Source organism: Balaenoptera ricei, chromosome 9 (assembly GCF_028023285.1).
Source record: "Balaenoptera ricei isolate mBalRic1 chromosome 9, mBalRic1.hap2, whole genome shotgun sequence".
In the NCBI taxonomy this organism is placed as follows: domain Eukaryota; kingdom Metazoa; phylum Chordata; class Mammalia; order Artiodactyla; family Balaenopteridae; genus Balaenoptera; species Balaenoptera ricei.
The window spans coordinates 31,198,169-31,224,333 of NC_082647.1; positions in this window are offsets into that span (position 1 = coordinate 31,198,169).

The window sequence follows — 26,165 nt, forward strand, 5'->3', positions numbered from 1 at the left end:
ATTCACCTGTCTATCTTCAGAGTGAAAATGGCTAGCTTTCACTGTCAATTACGGGCTCAGATCTTCAGTAGAATCAAAAGTGGAAAGAAACTCTGTCCTCATGTTGTTCACTTTGTAAATTAATCATTCTCTACCATGGAATAACTTAATTTCTTCTCAGTTAAGTAAACCTTAGAAAACATTTTGATATTAATCTAGAGAAAATTTTATTTTATGTTTGCTTCTACGTATTTCTTACTGATGCTCAAGTAGCTACCTTAATTATTGAAACAAATTAGTTTATTAATATCTAGCATTTAAGACATTTTAACTGCTTTGGGTAAAAGATTTTTGTTTGTTTGTTTAGTAGTTCTTCCTCTCAGCAATATAAATTTTTATATCCAAGTTAATATTTAAATAATTCATCAAAATATTATTTATAATACAAAATATAAACAAGTTTATCATATCATTGCAAGTACAGATATATAGTGGTCTCCTGATAAAGATTCTTTATCCTGATAGATAACTCCTGTGTTATTATAACAGCAAGTTCTTAGAAAGTTTAGAAGAGTTTCTGATTTTCAAGAAGATTAAAAATTATTTTAAAAGTATTTTTCTAGTAGTCTTTTTTTTTTTTTTTAAAGATTAGTTTTTTGTTTTTTAATACGTTATTTATTTTATTTATTTATTTATTTATGACTGTGTTGGGTCTCTTAGTTTTCGTGCGAGGGCTTTCTCCAGTTGTGGCAAATGGGGGCCACTCTTCATCGTGGTGCGCGGGCCTCTCACTGTCGCGGCCTCTCTTGTTGCGGAGCACAGGCTCCAGACGCGCAGGCTCAGTAGTTGTGGCTCACGGGCCTAGTTGCTCCGCGGCATGTGGGATCTTCCCAGACCAGGGCTCGAACCCGTGTCCCCTGCATCAGCAGGAAGACTCTCAACCACTGCGCCACCAGGGAAGCCCTAGTAGTCTTTTTTAAGAATAAACTATCAGAAAATGTAATTAGTTTTTCTTCTTTTTTTTTCAGTATACAAGAAATAATATTTTACCTCACTTTCAATAGCTCCTACTTGATGTTATATCACCCTAGGAAAGAGTCAAAAACATCATTTAACAAAATTCTCTTGAAGTAATGTTTCCAGTGGATAAATATCTTTATGACAGATATGTGGTTATTTAATATCATGCTTTTCCTGTTATAATAGTGCATTTAGTTCTACATAGAGGACATAGCAAAGTCACATGTTATTAAAATTAAGATATCCTGATTTTCTATCATGCCAACTTATCATTATGTTAACAGAATAATTTAGTTTTATCATATGTGGCACATATTCAAACTATTAGTCATAGTTAATATTTAAATAGGGCTTACTACGTATCAGGCACTGTAAACACATTCTCATTTATATTTAACAAAAACCCTGTATATAGGTGCTCTAATAATCTCCACTGGACACATTTTGAAACTAAGATTTACACAGGATTTACAATAAAATATCCATGGCCTCTTGTAGCTGGGCTCAATTATCACAGGTGACCTAATTATGTAGATACTGTCAAATGGAGAAGGAAAGGATTAGCACTGTCTAGGCATCACAAGAAAGTATACTTAGTGAATCTTAAAGGTAAATACTGCTACTGTTTCAGAGATGTAGAAAAGTTCTAACCTCATGTTAAAGAAATGTAAATCCCAAATGACCTATTAGCAGCTCATTATATCATTACCCCAGAATCTGCTTTTCCTAGTTCCTGCACAGCTATTAAACACCTTCATGCCCACAGCTTAATTACAATTGTCCGACTAGCCCACTTGCAGGGCTTTTAAAAAATTCTCAATCCAAGAGCCAATTGTTTATTTCTATTTAAATCTATCCAAGGATGTAATTCTCTATTTTGATCACTGAACTCCTGCATTATTCCCTGTATCAAAGACTAATATCCTGTTCTTATAAGGTGTTGCCAGAAGAGATTTTCATCATGTGCCTCAGTATGTAAAACCAAGCTTTAACTCTGGTGTCCTTTCTGGGGTGTAATAAGTAATCTATTTTATTAAGCATCTAGGTTCTCCCTAGGATAACACTACCTAGAATTGTGATTTCCTTTATCCTAGAGTGGAGATTTCCCTTACCGAGTTGACTATACTTTGTCATATTACTCTGTTGCTACATTTCCATCCCAACAAAATCCTAGATGATGAGTAAATGCCAGTTCCTTCCTAAATCAGCCTTATCATTCTTATAATTCCATAAGAAAACTACACGCTCTGCCTAACAAAACTGGGAAAATTGAGCCCCAGGCACTAAATATATTGTAGGCATTTATACTTTAAAAGTTTTTTTGTGGGTCATGATATATCATCTGGTATTAGACACACTCACCATAAACAAATGAAAAACTGGACAAGATTAGTGCTTCTTGAATAAGCAATTATAGTCAAGAAGGTAAAAGAAAATTGTCCCTCTTGCAGCTACTGGGAATCAGTACTGAGTTATCAGGCTGGAGATTGAAAACAAGGATCAGGACAGAGAAACTGCAAACCAGAACTTCAGTAGGAATAGTCACAACTATTACCAATGGCTGGTGAGTCAGGGAACACTGAAGCTCATAGGGAGGGAGCATTGGGGTAATGTTTGGATTTATGCTGATGACCAAAAACAGGACAAATTCAGAGAATCTTCTGACCTATACAAAACTGCCTAGGGTCCACACATACATATATGGGGTGGAAGGCTACCTTCATCCTAAATGGGTTTTATAGTTAACCCAGTTACGCCCAGCTCATAGACTTGAGCCCCTGGAAACTTAACAACTCAATTGGATTTAAAGAGAAATAAAGGATGATGATGAAGAGGAGGTGGAATTGGAGGAGGAGCAGTAGCGGCCTTAGTGGATGAATATGGGGATAATAAGATAACTTGTCATATAAAACAATTTTTGCAGAAACAAAATAGAAGACTAAATCAATACCTGAATTGTATCGATTAATGGTCCTCAGTAGAATTGGTAGACCATTAAAGACTATGATAGGGCTTAATAGATCACATTCAGCCAATCACAAAAAATAACTAATCTAAACTATGAGCAAACGAGTAGTTTCCTATGAGCTGTTTCATGTGTGTATGCATATGTGTGTATATAAAATATATATGTATATAAGCATGCTTATACATTGCTATGTTTCTTTATGATCAAATTCCAATGGTGTACCTTTTGTTTTTATTAATATTGTTCAGTTTGATGCTATTGACAATGATGGCAATACTAATGATATAATATATGTGAAATAGCTCTAAAAAGAAAGGACTCTTAGAGCTCAGTAGACGTGACTTTTCATTATTACAGCCAATCATGCATTCAAAGGGCCAAACTGCATGCCATTTTTTCTTTTTACCCTCCTAGACATTTTAGTACTTGAATTACCAGAATGTGAATTACACATCTATTCACAAGTACTCTGCATTATTAAATTTTACAGTAACTGTATCTAAAATTCACCTGACAAAAAGTATGTGAAAGTCCCTTTAGACAGTATTCTGTGCATTGGAAAAGGAGAAGCATTTCAAACAAACTGAATGTTCTCTTGACAATCACAGTGTGAGAGTGTATTGTTCCCTAGCAATACGATATCTTATTTTTGAAGTCTTAACTAGAACTTTTCAGGCAGCAAGAGTTTAGAAAGATAGGGTAGCTTTAAGCTATTTCTGCTTACTGAAACTCTAAAAAATGGAAATGATAGCATTGAACAATTGTCAGAACCTCATTAAGAACATACTGCTTGAAACCAAATGGAGTGCTTGCAATTTGAAATGTATTTGCAATCTTAAATTTCTTCAAGTCAAAATGAAGAATAATGGCTTTTTATAAAGCAACTTTCTTGGCATTATTAGTGTTAGCTTACCCTAAATTCATGTCAAAAGGGCAAAATAATTATCCCTGAAAAATGTTGCTAGTTATGTTTACATATATATGTTATATATATATTATTAATATTTGTGCCTCTAACTTCCATTTCATCAAAATAGCATTATGAACATGATTTAATGTATTTAATTTTCTTAGCTGAAAATTTTAAAATTTATCCACTTCCTGGTGAGAACACTCTTGGTATTGTTATGAACATTACTTTAGCACACATTTTTATAAGACAGTAAAGCCTTACAGAGTCCATGTAAATGTGAACTAAATCACCAAAAATATTTCAACGTTACCATGCGTAATTATACAAACTAGCCATGATGATCATAACAAGCTATTTATTCATATATGTGTCAGTCCCTTTCCTCAGGATACATGCTCTGTCCAGCAATTTGAAAGAGATATTACGGTCAAAGCCCTCAATAGATGCTTTTGGGTTTCTTATCCAACCTGCTAAGCAGTTGTAATTTTCTCTTTTCATTGAGGATAACAATGAAATATAAGCCATCTTCTCTATCCAATCCCCAAATAAGAATGCCATTTGAGCTGATGAATTCTTAGGGGAACATGCTCTGAATATTTAAAGGGAGTAGTGAGGTTACCTTCAGCCCCACAACTGGACTCCTACTATTTCAATCAAGCAATCCCAGCAGTTGCTTTTGGCAACAATCAGCAGTTGTTTGTCACTCTTGATGCTGCAGTAGTCCCTAAATTAGCTTGGATTTGCTCTTAACACCAGCATTAGTTCTTGTTGGAAGCCATTTTTATCCAGAGCATCAGTATCTCCTACAGCTAAGTCTATAACTTCCACTATCCTTTCCTGAGAAGTCCCTGCATTATTCATGTTAGAGATTTCAGAGCACCTTCTTCTGCAATTCACTGTAAAGAGAACATTCATTCAAGAGTCTTTAGTTCCATGGCAGCTCTTTCAAGAAATCATGTTTTTCCATCTGTTCAAAATTCTCAAGTGTTTTATTAGAAAAGTAATCCCTTCATTCTCTCCGTACATTTCTGTGCATATCATATAGTAGTCACAAATACCCTCTTTCTTTCCCCATTATATAAATTTTATAAATGAGAAAGCCACATCTCAGCTTACCAGGTCAGACATCTCTTAAATTTAAGGACTAGAATATAGCCATGTTTCTGTCTCCACTCTCTTCCTGCCAGGTCACATGACCCCTCATATTTTATGAGATTAGCACTACCACTTTGTAGTGTTATTAAATATCAGTTGCTCTTTATCACTACAAAAATGTATTAAAAGCAAGTTTGTTTGTTTTTCTTTAACATAAAGGAAGCAACGGCAGACACTGTTATTTATGAATCCAATGTCCATTCCTTCCTTATATTCTGGTAGCATCTTAGTTTTATTGTTCGGAGAAACAATGTGCCAAACACAGTCTGACAAAGAAAAAATAAATTAGGTCATGCGTGCAGTGAATTTTCTTGGAAAAAAATTATCTCCCTAATTAAAGAATAAGATGAAATCAATAAGAAAATAATGAATAATAAGAAAAAAAAAAAGAGAATAAGAGGAGGAGAAAATCATTCATTCTCTCTCTCTCCCTCTCTCTCTCCCCCTGGATGCATTTTTAAGTGAATGTCATTCTGTAGCTGCAGCAGTCATCTTATAATATGAGTGTTTGTCTGAGGAATAAAGTTGTTATACCAATAACGGCAAAAACCTAGTTAGAGCTTGGGGCATTGACACCCTGAAATGATCAACCCTGCAACGGCCAATTTCTAGTATGATGTCAGAGAGTAGCCTTGATGGTAAGGTATTTTAGATATGTATTCTCTGCCTTGCAATTAACGGCTGTATAATTGAATCTGATGCTTATGATTAAGAGTTTATAAATAGCATGGTAAAATACCTCAAGGAAAGTAATTCTTCTGAATGGAAGAGTTTGGTCATAAATTTTCTAAAGAAATGTTCTAAGTGGTCAGTAGTAACTGTATCACTGAGTCTTTACTTAGCCCCTGAATGAAGGCTTTTACATCTTTGAGAATTTCTCTACAATTTAATTTTGGCTTCTATATTGTAATGACTGTTTCTTAAACTATTCTTTGGGCTTAAAATCTTAAAATTTTTGAAAGTTTACGATTGATATAAAACAATCCTATAAACAGTATATATAATTTTAAACTTGTTTTTATTATTTTCATTTATCAGTTCCTAATAGCTAAATTCAAATTCTTTTTGTTAAGGATAAATTCAATCACCTATTCATTTTTGGCCACAATACTTTTGTGGACACAATATTACACATAAAATAACTAATAAAATCTTCATAAAAGGTATCTCCTCAATGAGAATTTATGTCTCCTCATAATAATTTTATTCCCAGAAGGAAGGAGAGAAGAAGTGAAAACTAGAGAAAAAGGTAAGAAAAAGAAATATAGAATAGGAGGGAAGGAGGAAGAGCAAAGAAAGGGAGGGAGAAAGTGCAGTGACTTGGCACGTATTCTGTTTTTGCTTTGTTTTATATTTTCTGTAAAGTCAAGGTAGGGTTAGGCATAGGATAGCTTATTAATAAACATATTTGCATTAACTTTAAAAGTGCAAAAGTATTCAAATGCCAATTTTGATGAGTAAAGTCTTGGAGCAAGATTTTGTCCAAATGTACATAAAGTCATGATTGAAGATACTTTTGAGTGGGCGAAGACTGTAATAGACATGTAGTTGGATGTGAGTACACTTTGTGTGTGTGAGTGTACATGCGGAGGGATGGTGCCCATTCACACTTAGCTCTCAAGAAATGGCCTTTAGGGAAAAGGCATGAAAAATTTTGAGTACTGTCTAGCAGGTATAATTCAGGACAAACATGGGTTAAAGGTTAAAGTATGATTCATTTGTCTCTTTCATTTCTTTGGAACAGGCTAGTTTCAGTTAATTGACTTTCACAGCTCACTGAGTCATGTTCACCTGCTAAATGTCACTTTATTTTTTTCAGTGACTGTTTGCACTTGAATGGTCTATATCACCACCTGAAGCTTAGTTTGTATCATAGTGTTAATTGTAATTTCTACTGGAGGTGTAAATATTCCAGTCTTACTATGTCTGCCTTTCTTTGAAACATTAGCACATCTCTAATTTTGCTGGGTCAAGCCAGCTTCCCTGGTTATGATTACTTGGTATCAAATAGAGCACATAAAATCCTCTGGATGTACACAGTTGCATGAAGTCTGAAGTGTACAAGAACTTTTAAAAGAAAATTAGCTAAAAAGTCGTAAGATGTTTTGCATCACCTAATATTATGCTTAAAATAAAATGATTTGCATCACTCTTGGTAACCAGCAATGGCAAAATTTCATCTCTTTGGATGGTGTAACAGACTATTTTAAAGAACTAAGAAAACAATTTTGAGTGAGTGGAACACCAAATATCACAGTTTGAAATAGTGTTGCCTTTTAAGAAGAGGCTGTTCACCATTGGACATAATATGCCAGAATGATATAAATATTTTTGATATTTTTCAAATCATTTTGCCATAAAATATCCTTGAAGTTTGCTGATACTTGGCCTGTAAATAGATTATCTCATTTCTGAATGCTTGATTAAATGTTAAGCTATATCACTGTAAGTGACACAGATATACGGGAATGCATTAGAAGATGAAATAAAGAATCAAATTGGAGAAAAAAGTTATTTTCTTTCCAGAAATAAAATAAATAGAATTGAAAGATGAAGGGAAGTCAGTGCAAAAATAGTTTGCATCTCTTCAATCAATAGGTACTACTAGAGGAATAAAGCAAAATACATCCTCAAAAGCTAATATGTAAGTAGTAGCATTTCTGGTACCTAAATTATTTTCAAATTGGAAAATCTAAGCATTGGAAAGATTATCTGTCAGTACTCAGGAAACTGAAAGTAACTGAGCCATAAATAAATTTATTTATGAAATATACAACAGACATGAATATATACATTGTAGATGGTGGCCATGCCGTCTGTGATTTGGCTGTGTGAAGAAAATTTTGCTTCCTTGTTCCATATGAGCACAGCAAATTCTTTAACAGCATATAATTTTGTGACTTCTTGCTGACTATCTGCTCCTGACCCAGGTATAGTTGGTCACCCTCTCCTTGTATTACCTAGTAAGACTCTCATAGATCTGTATTACAGCTTCATCCACAAAATATCTGCAACAACAGATTTATATGGTCCTTTATTTTCTGTAAAGCCCATGAAGGCTAGGACTATTTCCTATTCTTTTTCAGACCTTTTAACACTTACACAATGCCTGATAAATTAGGCATCAGTAAATAATTATTAGATACATATATGAATGAAATCTATTTACTCAGAAAATATTCATCTTCACTTTCAGGACTAACTGAACATGTTGTCCTTGTCAATACATTTACCCCTTATCTGTAAATGTAGCTATTTTTTTAAATGTTGATAAAGACAAGCTGCATAAGTAGATTGATATCAACGCAGGTTCAAACTCTACTTCTCCTTAACTTGTCTCGTTATTACTTTGCTGGAATCAAACCAATGATCACTTGAACTTAAGTGGGTATTTGAGGAAATGAAGCTGTGTTTTTTTTTTAAGCTATCATCCAGTATTGTATGGGCCATTCATCAAGTAAGAAAGTGTCAGAAACCAACATCCAAATTCTTGTCCAAGTTAAACATTTCTAGACATCAATACTGACATAGTGTTCGTACCATGACTGAAAGAATAGGTCATAGTACTTTGGAATATTTTCAAAACCTGATTCATCCAAAGGTAGACTTGATGCTTACTTGCTAAGCTGCTGTAAACAAAAAAAAGGTGACTACCTCATTGAGCTGTCTTATATATTCTACCCCTGGAAAAGCTGTATCCTCCCTTAATATTTAGCATAGTACAACCTCAGTTATTCTGAATTATTCAAAGTCTTGTAAGTTATGATCCAAAAGTACTGGTAAGGGATTTTCCACTATATCTAAGTGAGATGGTCAATAATCCCTTTCCAAAAAAACAATACAGATGAAAAAAAATTACAAAAACAACCCTTTCATCACTCTGGATATAAACCAAAGGCTTACGAATAAATGAGAAACACTTATTCTTGAACACTGCTTCAATGCAGATAAGAACAGGGGTAGTCTGTGAAATTCTTGTTGGGTCTATTCCTCCCAAGTCCCATCCACCTTCAGCTCAGTCAGACAGAGGTTCTGCCAGGACAGGGCAGGCAAGCTTCACTGCCACAGTCAACAAAGGACTCACTCAATTTAGATTGGGAAATGATACTCACACCCAGTGGCATTGTTGCTGGAAGTGACAACAGCCATGGCAAATGATCAGGGAACTTCAATGACTCTAATAGCCTGAGGATGCTATCTTTGTTGGAATAAGCATCTTCCTGGCTGAGGCTGTGTGTGTGCACAGTGAAGGTAAGTTAAGATGTGTATTTTGATCTGTAGAGAAACCACCAAAAGGTAACTAAAAGATATAGTACAAAACATCAACAGAGAAATTTAAAAGGTACAGTAAAAATAATTATGTAACTTAAATGAAGGCAGTAAAGAAGAAACAAAATAGAGAGAAAACATATAGAAAACAAACAGTAAAATGGCTAATGCAAATCCAACCATATAAATAATTATCTTAAATGTGAAAGTTCTAAACATCCCACTCAAAAGACAGAAATTATCAGACTAGATAAAAAAGCAAGAGCCAACCACACACTGTCTATAAAAGACATCCAACAGATTCAAAGTGCAAAGAGCTTGAAAGCAAAAATATGGGAAAAGATATATCAAACAAAGGACACATATTAGAAAGCTAGAGTGGCTTTGTTATTAAGATAGACACATCACTATATAAAGACAATATAGTTACACTATATATAGACATAATACTCAGGGAAAAAGTGACTTTTTTAAAACCATTTTTCAAGATTAAAGTATAGTTAATTTACAATGTTGTGTTAGTTTCAGGGGAACAGCAAAGTGATTCAGATAGATAGATACATATACATATGTACATATATATATTCTTTTTCAGATTCTTTCCCATTATATGTTATTACAAGATATTGTATATAGTTCCTGTGCTATATAGTAGGTCCTTGTTTTTTATCTATTTTGTATATAGTATTGTGTATATATTAATCCCAAACTCTTAATTTAACTCTCCCCCCATGCCCCGTTATCCACTTTGGTAACCATAAGTTTATTTTCTATGTCTGTGAGTCTTTTTCTGTTTTGTAAATAAATTCATTTGTATCATTTTTTTAAGATTCCACATATAAGTAATATCATATGATATTTGTCTTTTCCTGTCTGAATTACTTCACTGAATTTGATAATCTCTATATCCATCCACATTGCTGCAAATAGCATTATTTCATTCTTTTTTATGGCTGGGTAATATTCCATTATATACATATACACACACATACCACATCTTCTTTATTCATTCGTCTGTCAATGGACATGTAGATTGCTTCTATATCTTGGCTATTGTAAACAGTGCTGCTATGAACACTGGGGTGCATGTATCTTTTCGAATTAGAGTTTTCTCCAGATATATGCCTAGAAGTGGGATTGCTGGATCATATGGTAACTATTTTTAGTTTTTTAAGGAACCTCCATACTGTTCTCCATAGTGGGTGCACCAATTTACATTCCCACCAAAAAGAAAAGAGTGACATTTCATAATGATTAAATAATCAATTCATTAGGAAGATATAATAATTGTAAAAGTATACACAACCAAAAGAGTTTCAAACTATGTGAAACAGAAACTGATGAAATTGAAAGGAGAAGCAATTTGGTAATAATTTTTGGAGATTTCAACACCCCACTCTCAATAACTGACAAAATAACTAGAACTATAATGAACAAGAAGACCAGAAAAGCATCGACATATATAGAATACACTACTCAGCAACTGTAGGACCTGCATTCTTTTCAAGTACTAAAGGGACATATTCCAGAATAGATCATATGCTAGACTGTAAAACAAGTCTCAATATAATTGAAATAAATCATACAAAGTATGCTCTGACCACAAAGAAATTAAATAAGAATTTTAAAATAGAATAGAATCTGGGATATTCCTAAATATTTGGAAGTTGAACAAAATACTTCTGAGTAACCTGGCAAAGAAGAAATCATAAGAGATATTAGAATGAATGAAAAGAAAGGGAACATTGCAAATTTACTGAATATTTATAACTTTAAAATCACTATCAGATTAGGAGAAAAGTCTCAAGGTAATAATTTACAGTTACAGATTAAGAAAGTAGACTGAATGTAAGACAACACACAGCAAGAAAAAAAGGAAATAAATAATAAAGATTGAAACATCAATCAATCAAATCAAAAGGGAAACATAGGGAAAATTTAATGATACCAAAAGTTCATCCTTTGAAAAGATTAACAAAATTGATAAAGTTTTAGCTGGACTTAACTGGAACAATGTAGAAAAAAATTTCGAATTACATTAAAAATTAAAGGGAAGATTTCTCCACTGACCATGCAGTGATTAAAACAATTATATGGGATTATTGTGAAAATTGAAGAAAATAAATAAGATAACTTTGATGAATTAGAAAAATTCTTAGACGGAAACAAATTACTAAATCCAATTCAAGAAGAAACAGAAAACATAAATAGATTATATAGCACATTCAGAAACTAAATTAATTATTAAAAATCTTCCCACAGAGAAGATTTCTGAAGATTCCCACAAAATTTTGATGGCTTAATTTTGTAAATGGGTAAAATTATTTATTAGAAATTTTACCAAAGAAATATACAAATGACTAATAAACACATGAAAAGATGCTCAACAAAATTAGTGACTATGGAAATGCAAATTAAAGCCTCTATGAAACATTATTTCACTCTTACCTAGACTGGCTATAATTATTGGCAAGCATGTGGGGAAATTAGAACTCCTGGTAGGAATGTAAAATGGTGCAGCCATTTTAGAAAACATTTTGGCAGTTTCTTAACAAGTCAAACAGAAACTTATCACATAACCTACCACTTCCATTTCTAGCATAAAAAAATAAATAAAAGTATATATCCACATAAAGACATTCATGCAAATATTCATAGCAACATTTTCTGTAACAGCCAAAAACTGTCAGTAAACTGGTAAATGGAAAAAAGAATTTGGTTTATCCATACAATGGGATGATACTCAGCAATAAAAAGGATCTAACTACTGATACATGCCACAAAATAGATGAATCTAAATACATTATGCAAAGTGAAAAAAGCCAGACTGCAAAGACTATGTTGTATGATTCCACATCAAATGCCCATTAAAGGCAAATTATAGAGCTAGAAATAGACCATTGGTTGTATCGGGTGGGGTGTAGGGGTGTAATTAACTGAAAATATTGGTACAAGACAACTTTTTGAGGTGATGGAACGTTCTCAAACTGGATTATGGTGATAATTATACAAGTCTATAAATTTACTAAGAAAATATTGATTGTACATTTATAATAGATGAATTTTATAATATGTAAACTATAAAGTTGCTTATAAAACAAGAAGTTCTGATGAACTCTATGATAAGAAAGATTGGAGAGAGTATGTGAGTAATGTGTTGTGGCCAACTACACCAAACTGGGAATTACTGGGCAACATTATGGCATTCTTACCACTCTTGAACCCAATATCAATTTCATATATATATAATTTTTAAAATCATGGCACTTTTTAGGACAAGAGTGCTACCATCTGAATATCTGTGTCCTCCCCAAATTCATCTGTTGAAACACTAACCCCACAAGGAGATGGTATTAGGAGATGGGGCCTTTGGGAGGTGATTACCATGACGCTAAAAAGAGAGCCATGTGCACTTTCAGTTAGAAGGTGCCTTCTATGAATGAGAAAGCAGGCCCTCACCAGACATTGAATCTGCTAGTCCCTTGATCTTGGAATTTCCAGTTTCCAGAACTATAGCTATAAATTTCTGTTGCTTATAAGCCACCCAGTGTGTGGTACTTTGTTATAGCAACCCGAACAGGCTGAGCAAATGACTACAGATGAGCAAAAATACTTCTCATCCTGAAACTACAGGTTGCAATGACTTATTGATTAATACTGATTCGTCATTCTTGGTTTGGATAGAATGATCACTTTTCAAAATCACAAGGCTGGTATCTTTCTTGATTTTAATTATCTTTTCTTATTCACATCAACAGCACAAAAATTCAATACCCAATATGTATTTTTACAGCTATTACTTCCTCTGTCTTTGGTACTCATAGCCTAGTTGCCAGGCACAAAGCACTTCTTATAGTTTACAGGAACAACCTTGTACTCTTCTGGCCTTTGGGTGTTTTTCCATTCGATACATTCTCCACCCTAGAGCTGGAGTGATCTTTGTAAAATCCTAATCTGCTTATACTTTTCACAAGTAAAAACTCCTCAGTGGCTGCCCATTTCAGTCACCATACATTTTACTGAAACCCTACATATGCCTAAGTGCATCATGCTCCAACTCCCATCCCACATGCCACCTCCCATCTGATTTCACATTCTGAAATCAGAATGTGCCATATTCTTGCTTGCTCTAGATCTTTATATATGTTATTTGTTCTGCCTTAAACATCTAGTTGCCTATCTCATCCAACATTTTCTCCCCTATCCTAGCTGACTCCACCTGCTAATCCCTAATCATCCCTTTAGACTTAGCAGTGATATAATTTTATCTGGACAGCCTTTCTTGAAGTCCTTCAGAACAAATCTCCTGTTATGTACATTCACTGTATTACTAACTTGTGGGGCAATCAGATCTCCAAAGGTTTGTACATAGCAAATGTTCAATAATTATTTAACAGATGAATGAATAAAAGGATAAATGAATGAAAAAATGAATAAAACTTTGAATATGGTATTAATGTTTCAGTGAGCAAAGTTTAATTTTAGCCCTTTGAAACTTGGCATATTGGTTAAAGTATGTGCACATATCCCAGCTCTGGCCAACTTTCTATGATTAAAACCATAAATTAAAGAAGCAACTTGCTGACACTTTGTCAGCATTCAATCAACTCCCCCCACTGATTATCTAATTTTCTTCTCAAATAAATTTTCTCCTTCCACACTCCCTCAGGCAATAGACTGAGTAAACAGATGAACCTTGAACTGAATTCTGTAGGACATTTAGACTCTTTTAAAATAGAAAACCAATTTCAAAGTTTAAAAATTCACATTCTTAATTCATTTGTATTAATATCGCTGCGCCTGTGAATGAAATAACCATCACAATCTAATTCTGTCATTGGTAGATTAGACATTTGTCTTAATTTTAGCCATTAATAATTTACTTTGGTATTATAGATACGTAGGAGTTGGTATTTGGGTATATTCTTCATTGGTAATAAATATGTCCTGAAGGACAAGTCATGAAGTGACTTTATGAGCAGGAAAAAATTATAGCTTAGTATGTTCTAATTCTCATAACTAAGGTATTTAAGAGATCCAGAGTAAATATATCTGGAAGGCAGGAGGGTGAGTGCTGATTAATGAGCTCTTCTATGTGCAAAATGATAGATTTTATTATAATTACATAGCAAATAAATCTTAGGTATTAATATAAAAACTATATATGTCATTAAAATCTTAGAATTACATGTATGTCTCTTAGTAGTGACTAAATTGTGCATTGCACTAGAGTAGATATTCCCATTTAAATTTATTTTATTTTTTATTGTTTATTTAAATGATGAGAGTTGTTTCCTCTAGAAAATAAACGATGCTGAAAGGGCACAGTAGCAGTTTTACTGAGGGCAGGAATAATCTGAGAAACAGATTCAAATAATACTTTTATTCTATTATATTATATTTATGTATAATATATATGTATATATACATGTGTGTGTATACACACACACTCAGTGAAAGTAAGGCAAAAGTAATCTCTTAAATATTAATTTAGACTTGAGGCACATTCTGCTAATTTTAATAGATGTTGAATGACAAGTTGATGGTAAAGATGATGGTTATGAGTTGAACTGTGTTCCCTTAAAATTCATATATTGAAATCCTAGCCCCAAGTACCTTGAAATAAGATCTTATTCGTAAATATGGTCATTGCAGATGCAATTGGTTAAGATGAGGTCACACTGGAGTAGGGTGGGTCCCTAAATCAATATGACTGGTATCCTTATAAAAAGAAAGACATCTGAAAAAAAGAGACACATACAGGAAGAAGACCATGTGAAGGCACAGTAATAATGCCATCTACAAGCCAGGAATGACAAAGATTGCCAGCAAACCACCAGAAGCTAGGAGAGAAGGATGGAGCAGATTTTGCCATATAGCCCTCAGAAGAGACCAACCCTGCCAACATACTGATCTTAGACTTCTAGCCTTGAGAACTTTGAGACAAATTTCTGTTGTCTAAGCCAACTGGTTTGTGGTACGTTGTTACAAGCAGCCCAAGCAACTCAATACAATGACTAAATTCCTATGATGTTTTATATGTATTATAACTGGCTAAGGGAAACTAGTTGAGCTGAGATCTAAGCGCTTTAGTCAAAGAGGTGTTACTTATCTTTAGTCAAGGATAATCAGGGCATGATTAGCTTGAGCAACATGCATGCACTGGTATGAGGTGCACATCAATCTTCTGTATGTGAGTGTTAATTGGAATGATCATCTGTGCTTGCTCTGTCTCTTCAAATTATGTTTCAGGCCTTTTAGTAAGCCTTGTAATTTTTCTTGATAGCAGGACATGATGTTCTCGGTAAAACAAACTCCTTAACTAGGCCTCTAGTAAAGTGGTGAAAAAGTGTGGGGAGGGGGAATCATTCTACTGCCCTATGATTAGGTCTGTCTCTTAGTGAGCCTATGCCTTTGAACTGTGAACTTCCCAAGTGCCACTCAGTGTTTTCTCTCTCCCTTAGTTGGGGCAGAATGCTAAAGTAGACTCTAGATGGAAATATGGAAATTTCCCTTCTCCCACATGGAAGGCTAGAGTGGCCTGGAGTTGGGTATTTCCCTTCCCCTATGTCTGTTAAGCTCTGATAATAATCCAGCAGGTTAGGCTTTGGTTAATTCGTTTCTCCTTGTTAAGAACAAAGTGCTCTGGTATATTTCAAAATGGTTCCTTCCCCCCTACCCCTGTTGGAAACATCAGGAGATCTTTCTATTGTATTTACTGTGAGAACCTGGTAGTAAATCCTCCCAAATTGTAGGAGCCTTTCTATGAATAGATCCCCATGGAGTTTTCAACTCTCACTGTTGTCCACCCTGAGCCTCCAGAAATTCAGCAATTACAGTTCAGGTTTCCCTATGCCAGCACTGGTTCTTGTGGAAGTTTACACTCGTCTCCAGTGAGCCATGATCCCCTGTATTCACCTGTCTCTCTTAAATCGTGGGGACAGTGGTTTGCCCTGTGTCATCCCTTCTCTTATGGATTCAAGAAGAGTTGTTGGTGTTTCATTCTGTCCAGATTTTTACTTGTTATTAGAATGGATTGGTGAATTCCAAGCTCCTAATCTGTGGAAACAGTCTGGAAGTCCATTTATCTGGTTTATAAGCACTAATAAAATAAGAGGTCTGTTTTCTTTTAAAAATTACAGATGGTATAGCAACATCATACTTTTTAATATTTAGAGTTATACGTTTGTGTCCAGAATATGCATCAGCTGCATAAAAATAAATTACAAATCTTATTTTAAATATTTTTTGCTAAAAATCATCATAAATTTATCAGTATAGAATTATAGTTCCATAATTATTACTAGTTCGTCACCTTTCGCCCAAATTTTATGTAGTTTTCCTAGTTATTTAAACATCTTTCTCCTCTTAAAAATAACTATTAAATTAAAAGTATGTGAGCAAAATGCAATAAAAATTGTAAGTCAAAATACTATCAATATCAGTGCTACACCATGTGAAACTGTTCCATTATAATTTGTAACAAATTGCAATCACTGTGAATTTTCTTCTATGTTTTTCTTTTTTTTCATTACTTAGAACTAGGATACAAGACTATAGTTATTTAGTCAATGCAAAAAATGAAAATAGACATTAAATGCATATGTTAAGACAGACTTAAAACTAGTATATATAAATTATCTATTTTCAAATACCTTTGCTTAATACCACCCTTCACATATCTTCTTAATATTTCTTAATTTCTTATAGTTCAGAAATTTGGAAGGAAGGGGTCAAAATTCTGAATTGTTTTCTATTAGTAATATTACTAGTTCATGAGGATATAAAATAGTATCTTCTTTTTTTTTGATTTAATGATCACAACTTTGTGAAGGAGAAGCAAGCCCAGAGAAATTACATGACTTATCCAATTTCCAAACCTAGAAGGACAGAGGTTAGGCTGGAACTTAGATTTTCTGATTCTAACTCTAGCCTCTGTCTACACCAATTTCATCTTTATATACAGAAGTGTCCAGGTGGCAGGATCAGAAGGCAGAACAAAAGCAAGTGTATCTAGTGGTTCCATCATAGCACACACTGATTGCCAAAGCAGTTCTGTGTAGCTATTAGGGCTCTATGTAGCAGTATATACAACTATTCTTAAGCAATAGTGGGGAGATTTTAATTAACATGCAAATAAATAAAAATTGATCCAGGGAAAAGAACACATTCCAGCTATGTAACACTATTCACCGCTTTCCAGATCAAATTGCTGTGGCTTTAGTTATTTAGTAAACCTGTTTTCAAAATTGGTGTATCTTGAAGTAGTGCAAAAGTTATTATACACTACAGTACAAGTAAACTACTAAGTAGACTCACAGGGATGTTTCTATTTAACAGATCCAATTATTGAGATGATGAGAGCTCTTTCATGGTATCTTTGGAAGTATTAGGGATGCCGATCATGAAATATTCCTTCCTTGTTGAAGTCTTTCTTGATCCCCACACACAAAGTTAATTTATAATCCCTTTCTGCTCCAAACCATGACAGCAATTTGAAGATATCTGTTATAACTTGTGGGCTTTTAGGAGGGGCTCATTTCTCTCCCTTATCCCATTCCTACCTCATTCTACTCCAAAGCATGCAGGGGTAATATTCTGAATTATGCAAGTGCCATGGTTAGCCCTTCAAATGGTTTCTTAAATAACTTTTTTGTTTTGTTTTTCCTGGAAGCCTGGAGAAATGGGCATAGCCGTTCAGCATCCGCCCCTCAGCCTCTTGCACTCCTGTCTCTCTGTCACCTAAACCCTTCTTTCTATGACGCCTAAGAAGTACACAAGACTGGGGCTGGTTCTCCATCCTTCTGTCCTATGGTCCAGAACAGCGACTGAAGACCAGCACTGTGCAAGACAAGAGGCAAAGTTTCTTGGCTCTCTTAGCTTTGCATTTTATTTCTGTGTGATATGTTCTTTCTGGGCAGACTTTTTCTCTCTATCATTGTGTTGAAATATAAAGGGCTAAAGTCCAACTGTATGTTTTTTAAAAAATAAGCCAAAAGCCTGCTTTGTTTCTTGGCCCTAATGTAAACATTAACCTCACAGAGAGATGGTCTCTGTATGGTCCAATGACCGTCACCCTGAGTCTATCTCGAGATTTTAGTCAAAAAAGATGTTAGTCTATTAGTCAAAAAAGCTCAGGTAGAAACTATTTGTTTTTTTGACCTTGTCATATGTGTGTGTGTGTGTGTGTGTGTGTGTATATACACACACACACATATATATATACATAATATAAAATATAAAAATTGTATACACACATTTATGTAAAATAAGTGGTCTATGAAGGATAGGACTTAAGGATTTAGAAATCTGTGCCTCAGGCTCTATTTTTTTCACACTCCAAACATTCCACTTGTGAGTCATATTACGATTATTTGTTCACATGTTTACCTTTTCCCTGCAGTAAACTCCTAAAAGATATGGACCATACATTATCTATATGCTTTTCCCAGATACCTACATTTCTGACAAGTAGTTGATTCTTGCTGAATGAAAATTCTAAAGACGGACTGAACTGAATTAGCTACTGAGTGAACAAATAAAGGGATATGATAGTAACCTGACCAGCTCGATATCAGCATTTATAGTATTCTCAGTGAGTGCTAAGGGAAGCGTAGAAAGCTGCTACAAAGTCATTGCAATTGTGTAGATGTGCTATATTTTAGAGATTACTGCTAAATAACGATCAAGTTAGTGTTGTATTTCCCCAGAGAAAATAAAGAATTGAATCTCAAAGACAAGTTGTTGCCTTGAAGGTAGTAGATGGGTTTTAATCTGCAAAGGGGAGAAAAAGAGTTAGAAATTTAATCTTATACCCTGTTTCCAAGCTAAATCACCTTACCCTTTTAGACATATTCCTCACACTGTTCACCGAGGGAAGAGGGGAAAAGTAATTCCCAGCACCGCTTCCCTCTCCCTGGCAGTTTCTGTATCAATGACACCAGCCTGCAGATCCTCACTGCTGAGGGAAAATATTTACCTCATTCTCTCCAAACATAGCAAAGACCTAGCAAATAAATGTCTTTCTTCGCTTTGGTACTTCAGGCTATATTCAGAACAGCCCTGCAATGACAGTGTTTAGACTGCAGGATATCAGAATGATGTAAGCCTTCATGAAGTGGCTGCAGAGCTGATTTTTAAAAAGATTGCTGCCTATGAGTTTGGAAGTACATCATTTTGTCCTGAAAGGTCTAATGCGCTTTTTGAGTTGTGAAATGTTGGTGTCATATCTGGCAGAGTGGGTTGCATATTAAAAAAAAAAGGTTGACAATTAGTTTTAGTCATTTCATTTTTATACACATTTAGCTGTGTGAAATCATTCTAAGTGGTATTGATACTTTTATCCTGAAGTATCATAAAATCAGGTATTCCATTTTAAATACTAAAAGCACAATGACAGCCTTATCTATTTCATTATCTAAATATCATGCCAAAAGATGCTGATTTCAATATTAAGTAATACATAGTTTACATAATTAAAAAATACATGTAAAATGCTTTAGAATTATAAAAATTATTGGCATTAGTTTATAATCCTTAAAACCAGCTGGGAGTTGCTATTCAGAATGCCGTTTTTCTATACTGAATATAAAATGACTAATGTTAGTCCATCACATTCATCCTTCACACTCTGGGGAAACAAGCTACTGGAATGAGGGAACTTAATCACAGTTTTGCACAGGAAGTGGTGGCTCGTTCCAGACCCCAACCCTTCTGGCTGTAGTAGAGTGGCAAAGGAGACATGATTCTTCTTCCCAGTGTCCCTAAATATCCCATCTCACTCTGTACTCTTTCAGCTTTTTTTTGGTTTCTTTATTATTGGCCTTTGGAAAATGGAAAGTATTGACAGTCACTATTTCATTGTTGCCTAGACTGAGTGTGATCTCTACCTCCATAAACTCCTCTCACTTATTTTCCATCTGCTAACATCTTCAGTCAGACAAAGAAGAGAGAGAGGAACCAGTCAACCTGGTGAGTGTGTGACAGGTGGCATTAAAAAACAACTACTTGAATGGTCACCTCACACAAAAAGCATACTTTAAATAAAATCCTTGGCAAATCATAGTTTACCTCATGAGGTTTGTAAAGTATGATGTAAAGAACTTAGTATTCATTTCTTCTTCCTACCTATGTATCTCAGGGAAGCACTTCTCATACAATAACTAACTGACTGAAGATTGTGTTGAAATGTGCAAAAATAAAACAAAGTTCAGTATCAAAGAGAATATAAAAGTCTACTACGAAGTTCCTTTTCTCAAGGTCAAGCAGTATATACTATTTATGGATTATTTTTCCACCAAACTTTAATGAATCAGAATAAACACTGCATCTGTCTCTCTCTCTTTCTTTTTAAAGGTATAAGTATCAGAGGTTTCAGGAATTGATGCTTCTTTTTTCATTTTGTTATACAATAACAGATCATACATTCAAGCACTGCTCTTGAAAAAAATAAACTTAGAAGAGCAAAAGAGTACTAGGAAGGGTGAGTCTAGTTTAGGACAGTTTTATCTGGCAGTTTTCCTGTAGTGGGATATTGATAAACTTTTTAAAAATTGGAAATTTAATGATTTCTCTAACAGTTTCATTTTCTTTTTTTCTTTTAATAATAATGACCATTTATATTTGTGTTTTGCAGGGTATATTTTTATTTATTTCAGAGAAATGATATATATTTATGTTAAGAACAATTACCTTCTACTAAGTGTCATAAAATGAACATATAAACTTATCATACATAGAAATGAGGGTTCTAAGTTAGTTAAAAACAATGGCAATTCTTTGCCAACTCTAAAAAAACGTCATTGCCAACTACAGAAAAGAGTCAGTTAGTTGATGGCTACAATATTCACCTAGTGCAAGTCATAATTTGAATGCAAATATATGGTTTCGATGTTATGATATTCAATAAAGGAATTTTAGCTTTCCAACCATAATAGAATCGTTAACCAATGAGGGGGTAATAACAATATTAACATTGTTGACTGTTTTGAAATTGACTCATTCGGCAAGGTAGAAATTTTGCAAAAATTGTGTTGGGATATCTCCTACCTGATGGGCTATTTTCCCTTTGACTGATTTTGTTAGAAAATGTTATTTCCTAGCTAGCTCTTCTGCCCTTGAAAGATCCTGAGTTGGCTCATTTTACTAAACACTGATTCATTTAGATATTGCTTGTTAAATATAACGGTGCTGAAATGACTTGCTCTAGTTTGAGAAGGTGAGTGAGTTTGTGGTCATACAGACGTAATCTTAGAGCCCAGCAAACAGCTCCAAGTAGCTTCAGCCAGCCCAATTTCTGGTGCCAAATCATCAATAGTAGTTTAAATATTTCAAAAAAAGATCCTTCTGGCACAAAAAGAATTGTACTATTCACCCTAAATTCATCCTTCTGGCACAAAAAGAATTGTACTATTCTACTTTGTACTTTTGTTCAAAGATCTGCTTTTCTGAAATGGCATTTATCAACTAATTTCTCCCACCTTTTTTTTCCTCACTCATTCAGATCTCCAGGCCATTTGTGGGAGATGTCTCATTAACAAATGCCATGTAAGATTAACATAGAGGCAAATTTTGAAAATATTTCTGATATTTTTCCAATCTGGGTCTTCTACAATGTACAGTAACTGAATCTCTACTTTATCATGCAATAATTATCTTTTTAACATTTAATAAGGATAATCTGAATAAGTGAAATATATACCGGCTCAACCACAGATATTTTAAAATCAAACCTCATCTTCTTATTGATGTATTTTTTTAATAAGAATCTTGTAAATCTTACTCATTGCAAACCTTCTTTTAAAGGAAAATGGATGCATTAATTTCAGGAGAAGGAATGTCTTTCTCAGTTCAAGAGGTTAGTAATTCAGTTCTTTAAATATGCAAAACCTACTGAAGACATGCATAGAACTGTTTTTTTCTTATTTGATTTAGTGTCATAAATAAAAAGGAAAAAAACAATGCACAGGCAGAAGTCACATGGCCATAGTGGCTGAAAGCCCAAGCTCCATCACTTCCAAACTGTGTGTGTGTGTATGTGTGTGTGGGTGGTGTGTGTGTGTGTTTGTGTATGGAGATGTGTATACATGTTCCTGTGTGAACTTGTTCATGTAAGAGTTGGAGATATGGGGTTGTGTGGAGATAATAAATATTATAATAAATATCCCCGTATTAATATCAAGTATCAAGCTTGTGAGAGTACTGTTTCAGGCTTATGTATATGATCACAACAAGCATTAGAGAAATTTGGAAGGGGGCTTGTGGTATAATAAGAAATATATTTGGTCTTTGGCCCCAGTTCCTAGCACAGAGCTCCTAAAATCCCGGGAATTTCCTGAGTGATAGGAACATCTTTTGTTTTCATAACAAGCCCCTTTTGATCATACCAGACTTTAGCTAATGAGATGACTTAGGGTGGAGTTCCTAGATAGCCTCCGGATGGGGCTGGTCAGGCAAAAACCAAGTGATGAGAGAGTTGGAACTTCCAGCCCCGTCTACCAACTTCCCCTGGGAAAGGGAGAGGGGGCCTGGAGATTGAGCTCTATAAAAACACTTGATTAATGGTATTTGGAAAGCTTCTGGGTTGCTGAACACAGAAAGGTACTGGGAGGGTAGGGGTGACACTACTAGAAAACGCATAGAAACAACGCACACACACACACACCACACACACAAACCCCAACATATTTTGTCCTATGCATCTCTGGCATTTGACTGCTCCTGAGCTATATCCTATATAATAAACCAGTAAATATAAGTTAACTGTCTTCCTGAGTTCTGTGAGCCTTTCTATCAAATTATCAACCTGATAGGGGTGGGGAGGGTTTTGGAAACAGCTGACTTTGTAGCTAAGTCTGACAGAAGTGTGGGTAATTTGAGGACTCAGTACTTGGACAGGCATCTGAAGTGAGGGCAGTCTTGCAGGACTGAGCTCTTAAATCTGGGAGCCTGAGGCTAACCCCAGGTAGTTACTATTGTCAGAATTGGGTTGAACTGTAGGGCACCCAGTCGGTGTCTGGAGAGAGCCGGAAAGTTGTTTGTTGAAAACACCCCAGAGGGCTATTTGCTGTATTTGGAAAAAGGGGGGATGGAGCATTTTTGGAGCTTAAGTTTTTCCTTAGGGTGAATGAAACAAATTATGCCTGGGTTCCCTGTAAACATTTTGTAACCAAGCAGGACTCAGTGGGGCCTTCCCAGGGCAGGCCTTTCCCCCATATTCTCTGCTTTATCTCCTCTCTGAAGTACCTAGATAACAGTATCTGATGCACATTTCCTGAGTTGTTTTACAGATGTGAACCCCCCACCCCCCACCAAATGGAAGATATTCATTACTTGATGACCATGAGCACACAGCCCCTGGGCTTCCTGAAGCCTAAGGATTGATAAGGTTAACCCGTGTGACACTGCCCTGGTACCTCACCTTCAACGATTAGTGAGAATTGTGCAGGAGCTGATCACATACCCTGTGACCCCCTTCCCTCACCTGGCCTTTAAAAATGCTTTGCTGAAACCTTTCAGGGAGTTCGGGGGTTTGGGGGCATACGCCACCCATCTCCTTGCATGGTCCTGTGATAAACCTTTCTCTGCTCCAAACTCCAACATTTTGGTATTGTTTGGCCTCACTGTGTGTTGGGCACACAAACTTGCATTTGCTAGCAATTTCTTAACAAGTATTTAATCCAAACCTCTCAGGCGTAATAGCATGTTGTATGATTTGTAAACTCATATAAATATGCTTTATGAGGCTTGAATTTGGGGACTCTAGCCTATTATTTTGTAGATTTCACCACTAATCTAAATTCAATCAGTCTTGCCGAAGTTCTGTAACTCATTCTCTTCCAGGCTACAAAAAAATTGAATACCTTGATAAAACTATACATGAGTGTTCCTGATATAATTTTTCTAACACAATTACTGTATTACAAAAATGTGTTTCAATAAAGGAAATGTACTTAACTCCAAAGTCTTATAAAATTTCCTATACTTAAACATTTGTAGCTTTTCTCAAGAATGTTTTTATTGGTACCCATGTATGCTCATATTTTGTCTACCTACACAGCTCCTTAACAAGATTTAAAGCGTGCCAAATGAACTAAAATTAGTGAGTTTTGCAGTTGTTTTTATATAGGAAACATGATTTCTATAGATGAATCAAATCAATAACTTGGAAACCTATGTAAATCACACTTTTATTATAAAAATTGTACTTTTAATAAGTTTAGTCCTGTTTGAAGAGCTTATTTAAATATTACTAATCTTATAAATGCTTAGATTTGTTTTATTTTGTTTATAATTTGTCTTAAATATTATATAAATGTCTTAAAGCTATTCATATTCATATTTGGAAAGGTGATTGAATTTTAATGTCTAAAGTACAATTATATATGTATAAACAAGCAATATATTTGGATTTAAGTTTTGAAAAGTCAAAAAGTGGAGAAAACAGACAGTGGGTGGAAATATTGAGGAAATTTAAGAAAGCATATGTTGAGAAGGGATTGGGAATAATGAGCTGGGTGACTATAAAGAGTTGGTGGGAAGCATAGTGGAGGCTGTGTCTCAGGGGAGGTGTGATTAGGTATGAGGGATCTAGGTTGAAAATAGACACCTCACCCTCACTGGGGAGGGGGCTCAATGGGAAGCCTGGTTGAGGAGAATGAAGAGAAGTGTCATGACAGAGAGCAGCCCAGGTGCTGCATGACATTTCCACATCCACAGAACTGTCCTTCCGCACACCACAATTATACAGATCTCATCTCCATTTTCAGGTGCAGTCATAGATCATTCATTTATAGGAATGATACTCCTTTCCTGCAAGACCCTATACTCCAAGAAAAGAAAAGTGTACAAAAATGCTTATGACAATTTTCTTAATCCAAATCAGTTCCAAATAGCCTTGAAGTAAAATCACAATGGAAGAAGAAAAAGACAAATGTTATGTTTGTCTTTTAACTATTACGGGATTAGCTCAATTCTTTTACTTCTTGTTCAGTTCCTGTATTGATGTAACAAATAGACTGAACTTTAATTCACGATTTACATTTTAATTCTATCTTCTGAAGTTACTCTCTTAAAGGTAACTTGAATTCACCAAGCCTAAGTGTCCAAGTGTGGGTAGGAGAGAGTGTACTCTTTTCTTTATAATATGTTGTGAAAATCAAATGTGATTTGCAAAAATTTGGTACATATTTCTTTAAAAATTCTTTCTTTCTATTTTCCATTTCCTCATTAATTTGGATGTTTTCAGGAATGATATCTAGCTGGAATACACCAATATAGTGGTATGTACAATTTACTTGTGGCTAGAACTATTTAGTGCCTTATTTTGGCAGGATTGTGCTTGTACCATTCTTGTTATTAAATAATTGAATATCACTCTTCTGTATCTATTTGATTGAGTCATATTAAGTGAAAAGTTATCTATGTATGACCTATATATGGAGAATAGGGGTGAAGTGGGACAGGGTGTGGAAAATAGAGGAGGGGGACTAACAAGGCTATTATCTAGTCTTGTTGGTCTGGATATTTTGGATTTCTTCAGGCAAGGCAGGGTAATACTGTATCTCTTTTTTTTTTTCTTTTTTTGAGTAGAAATTTATATAAGTTCAAATAATCATCCACCAAAAAATATGAAATTTATGTTGATGGCAGGGATAGGAACAAGATTGTCTCCAAAGTCATTTTTAAGACTAAAATTTTACAAACTCCTATCTCAACATTGACTGTTCTATAGGCATTAGATTTAAGACTGAGATAGTATTCTAGGTAATAAGAAAGAGAAACATGAACTAGACATTTCATGCTATTAAGGACTTTCAGGTCTATTTAAAAAGATGAGCTATATACAAACCTCAATCATTA